We start from the raw sequence: 5,599 nt of genomic DNA on the forward strand, positions 1-5,599 counted from the left end.
ACGACTTACAGGTGCAGCCCGCCCACAACCCTCTCCCTGAGTGCCCCCCACCATCCCCCCCACCTATATACCCCCACCCTCCAAAAGTAGCTGCCCCCCACCCTCCCACATACGTTGTCGCGAGCATTGGTCTGCCCCGTCGTCCGACATTGACGCAGATGGCGTCGTCGCGTTTTCTTGCGGTTTGATGGAAGATTTTGATTGCCGCCGGAGCCAGCGAGGGCCCAGCCCCACGGAGCCCATGTACATCAGCTCACGCCGCTTCTTGGTATGGGCACGCAGCGATCGGCAGCACCCTCCATCATCCCTGCGGGGCGCCGGGGTTAACGGGCTGGACCCCCCCATTCCCTCACCGCCCGTGGGGGACCGCTGGTAAACGGGCTGGGAGACCCCCCTCCAGCCCGCCATGCCCTGCCCCGCCAGACCCGCTCTCAGCCCACAAAGCCCGCCCCCCAGCCCAGAACCCGCACCTCCAGCCTTGCAGCCCCTGCCCACACCCCAGAACCCGCCTCCAGCCTGCAGCCCCGCCCCACATCCAGGAAACCCCACTTCCTGCCCCCTTGCCCAGAGCCACCGCCCACAGCCCCAGAACCCCGTTACCATGCCCGTAGCCCCATGCCCTGCCCCCTACCCCCAGCCGCGCCAGCCTGCCCCAGCCCAGAACCCTGGCTCCAGCCTTGCTAAGCCCCGCCCCCCAGCCAGAAGAACCCCGCCTCCAGGCCCGCAGCCCCTCCAATCCAGAACCCCACCCTGCCCCCTGCCAGAGCCCCGGCCACACCAGACACCCCGTCCTGCCAGAGGCCCGTCCCCAGCCCAGTCCCCGTCCGATGCCGTAGCCCATAGGCCCTGCCCCTACCCCCAAGCCGTAGCCGCCCCCCAGCCAAGAAAACCCACCCTCCCCAGCCCGAGTCCCGCACCCGCCCGGACCCCCCCAGGCCCCAGCCCAGAACCCCACCTCCAGCCCGCAGCCCGCCCCCAGCGGAACCCTGCCCCTGCCTGCAGCCGGAACCCCACCCCTGCCCAGCACTCAGCCCAGAGAGCCCCCCCCCCATTTCCCAGCCCCGCTCAGCCCATGTTACTATAGCCCCACGACCTGGCCCCCAGATCCACGGCCGCCCTAGCCCGTAGCCCCTTTACCCCGAGCCCTTCAGGCACCCAGAGCCCGGGCCCCGGCGCACCCAAAAAAAAAAAAAAAAAACAGAAAAAAAAAAAAAAAATAAAACAATCCCAAAAAAAAAACAGGTCCAGGGGGAGCTTTTGGGTGGTTGGACAAAACCCCACGTAGTAGGGCGTCGGGCAGCGTTGAAATGCTTCACAAGCCGCGCACCTTCGAATGCCCGATAGTGCCGGTACAGGTACTTCTACGTGGTGCAGCATGAACCGGATGAATCCTGGGTGGAGCAGGACACGCCTGGGGGGCCCAAACAGCCCAGAGGCCTGGGGGTCACCAACCCTCCACCGGCTAAGATTCCAGCCCCAGGCTTCACCAAGAGGGGCCCCATTTCGCCCCCCCCCCACCAGCTACAGACTGGCCCCCGTCTGTATTTCCCGCCTGCGAGCACCTGATCCCTGAGATCACGGCCCCTTGCCCATCCCATATATCCACCCACCCCGATCCCTTGAGACATGGGCCCTCCACCCATATATCCCACCCCAAACCCCAAGCCCTACGCATGGGCCCCTGCACCATATAGCCCACCCCGAACCCAACTCTGGACATGGCCCCGTCGCCACCCATGAATCCCACCCCAAACCCCCGAGCCCTGAGACATGGCCCCTGCCACCCATTATATCCACCCTCAACTCCCGATCCTGACATACGGCCCTCCCCACCCATATATCCCCCCGATTCCACTTGAATGAGGACACGGCCCTCCACGCCATATATCCCACCCCAACCCGATCCCTGGAGACATGGCCCTCCACCCATATAGCCCCAAATACTCCCGATTTTTCCTGACATTACGCCCCTCCCACCCAGATATCCCACCCCAATGCTTCCGATCCCTGGAGATACAGCCTCCCACCCATATATCCCACCCCAAACTCCCCTCTCGTTGAGTACGGCCCCTCCCACCCATATATCCCCCCGATCCTAGATGGTTCCTCCACCCATATATCCCACCCCAAACCCAAGCCCTGAGACATGGCCCCTGCCACCCATTATAGCCCACCCCGAACCCCGATCCCTGAGACATGCCCCTCCCACCCATATATCCACCCCAAACCCCCGATTTCCCTTGAGACACGGCCCCTCCCACCCATATATCCCACCCCCCGAACCCGTCCGATCGCCTGATGACATGGCCCCTCCACCCATATGAGCCTCCCAGCTGGTATTCCCAGCCCCCCAGCCACCACTTTCACCTTCATGTTTCTCCACGCTGCGGCCCCGCCAGGGCGCACGGGGATGACCAGGGCACGGCGAGCGTCAGGATCAGCCGTTGTAGAAGCCCATCTTGCAGAAAAACATGAGCAAGCGGAAACACGCCCCCAAACCTGAAGGTGCCGGCCTGCACTCGAGAGCAGGGGCACCGCCAGCAGGAGCAGGGGTGAGCGCCACTGGGGGACAGCGACAGCTCCATGGCCCTGGCGGGGACACCGGCCGTCAGCCGCTCCGGGGGCGGAGCGCCACCGGCAGCTGGTGGGGGCAGGGGCTGTGGTCGGAGCGGAGGGGCACCGGCATGGCTGCGGGGGCAGGGGACTGTGGGGGAGCGAGGCACCAGGCATGGCTGGGGGGCAGGGGACTGTGGGGTCGGGAGTGAGGGCACCGGCACGGCTGGGCGGGGGCAGGGGACTGTGGGTCGGGAGTGAGGGGCACCGGCAGGGCTGGGGGGGCAGGGGACTGTGGGTCGGGAGCGAGGGGCACCGGCACGGCTGGGGGGGGCAGGGGACTGTGGGTCGGGAGCGAGGGGCACCGGGAGGGCAGGGCTGGAATAGCAGGGGCTGTGTTGGCGACTCTGTCAGCCGCAAGGCTCTGTGGAAAATCATGTCAAAAAGTTTGGCTGCCCGAGCAAACAGATCAGCTCGGTAAGTCTCCTCCGAGGCAGATGCCTGCCTCCATCCCGGGCAGTGGCTCCGCCCTGAGCCCTGCGTCAGACGAACTGGCGTGAAACCTTCTCTCCATTTTCTTAGCAGCAATGAAAACACCGACCCAAGCCCGTCTACCGCAGGGCACTGGCAGCCAACGGCGGATTGACGGCCCCTCTTCAGCCTCTCTCATCTCTGGGCCAGAACTAACATCAGCGACAATGACCCAACCCCGGTACGCAGGTGTTGTGCTGTAGTTGCGCACTCAAAGGAGGACCTACAACCAGCCCGTAATTGCTTCTCTGAAGCTTACAAAAGCCTCGGGCTGACTCTGAACAACAGCAAACCAAAAGTTCTCCACCAGCCAGTCCCCGGTCAGGCATCAGACTCAGCTAGGAAGAGCTACCCTGACAAAGAGGAAGTGGAAAATGTCAAATTCTTTGCCTATCTTGGCAGCCAGCTCTCAGAGAGGGAGAGAGAGACGTCGACACTCAGCACAGGCCGGCCTGCCGGGCGTTCAACAATCACAACCCCAGAACACACCCGAGACTTCTAGTGCACAAAGTGGTGGTCACCCCATCTCCCCTCTCTGGCTGTGAGACGTGGGTGAGCGACAGAAAATACCTGGACAACCTGGCCCGCGAGCACCAGCACTTCCTTCGGAAGATCCTGCACATAACATGGGAGGCTCGTTGCACTAGGTCAGTCTCTTCAGCGAGGCCAACATCGTCAGTGATTATCCAGCCCTGGCTGAGGCGGAGCGGGCCCCGCACGCGCACGCCTGACATGCGTTCATCAAAACAACGGCCGTACGCCCAGCTCACCAGGAGAAAGGACACGGGGAGGCCAAAGAAATGCTCCAAAGACACCCACAAGATAAACATCAAGAGATGTGGCATCGGCACCGCACGCTGGGACACAGGAGAGGGGTAACTGGCCAAGACTTGTCAGGGAGGAAACATCCACTATTCAGGAAAACCGCCTTGCCCTGGTCGCAGAAAAACACCGTCCATCAAAGGAAACACAACGGTCACGTGGCGATCGCGGGCCAGCCCTGGCTTCCAACACCACCTGCAATGTCTGCCATGGATCAGACTCCTCAGTCACCACAGGACCCATGAAAACGAAAACCCATGAAAGATCCTCAAGGGATTGCCGACGAGTACACGTACACACAGAGTGTACAACTGTACACACGCACGGCTTGTCCGGAGTATGCGTACACGCCGTGTGTACAACTGTACACACGCACGGCTTGTCCGGAGCATGCGTACACGCCGTGTGTACAACTGTACACACGCACGGCTTGTCCGGAGCATGCGCGTACACGCCGTGTGTACAAGCTGTACACACGCCACGCTTTGTTCCGGAGCATTTGCGTACACACCGTTGTGTACAATTATACACACGCAGGGCTTTTTACGGCAGCATGGCGTACACACGCGTGTGTACAACTGTACCACAACGACCGGCTTTGTCTGCAGTACATTACACCGGTGTGGTGTAACATTGACACCAGCGGACTTTGCCTCGCTGTATGCATGTGCATTGGGGGCGTGCCCTAGAAGGCAGATTGCAACCCAGGGCGTGGCTGCAGCATGCCATGCTCACGCGGTTGATTTCCCCATATCCTAGAATATCAGGGCTGGAGGGGCCTCTTAGGAGGTGTCTAGTCCAACCCCCTGCTCAAGCAGGCCAACCCCAATAAATCATCCCAGCCAGGGCTTTGTTCAAGCCGGACCGTTAAAAACCTCTAAGGGAAGGAGATTCCACCATCCTCCTTTGGGAACCCATTCCATGGGTTTCACCACCCTCTAGTGAAAGTTTTTCCTAATATCCAACCTAAACCTCCCCACTGCAACTTTGAGACCATTGCTCCTCGTCTTCTGTTTCATCTGCCCCCACTGGAGACAGCACACACGATACATTTCCTCTTTGGAACCCCCCTTCAGGTTAGGTGAAAGCAGCTATTCATCCCCCTCCTCTTCTCTTCCGCAGATCTACAATCCCAAGTTCCCTCAGCCTCTCTATAAGCCATTGTGCTCCAGCCCCTAAGCATGTTGCTTGAGCCCTCCGCTGGATCTTTTCCAAATATTTTTCCACATCTTTCTTTGCGAGTGTGCCCAACAAGCTGGATCAATACTGCAGATGACGCTCACCAGTGATCGGAATAGAGGGACATGATCACGTCCCGTCGATTGCGTCAGCCCCTCGTATACAGCCCAAAATGCCAGTAGCCTTCTTGCAACAAGGGCAATGAGCGTGCAGACACACCCCACACCCGTACCTAACACACACCGCGTGGCTCACACCAACAGGGCGTGTAACAGACTGTGAGCGTGCAGACACACCCCACACCCATACCTAACACACACGGCGTGGCTCACACCCCCGGGGCATGTAACAGACTGTGAGCGTGCAGACACGCCCCACAGCTGTACCTAACACACACGGCGTGGCTCACACCCCCGGGGCGTGTAACACACTGTGAGCGTGCAGACACACCCCACACCCGTACCTAACACACACCGCGTGGCTCACACCCCCGGGGCGTGTAACACACTGTGAG

This window comes from Chelonoidis abingdonii, chromosome 12 (genome assembly GCF_003597395.2).
Source record: "Chelonoidis abingdonii isolate Lonesome George chromosome 12, CheloAbing_2.0, whole genome shotgun sequence".
NCBI lineage: Eukaryota > Metazoa > Chordata > Testudines > Testudinidae > Chelonoidis > Chelonoidis abingdonii.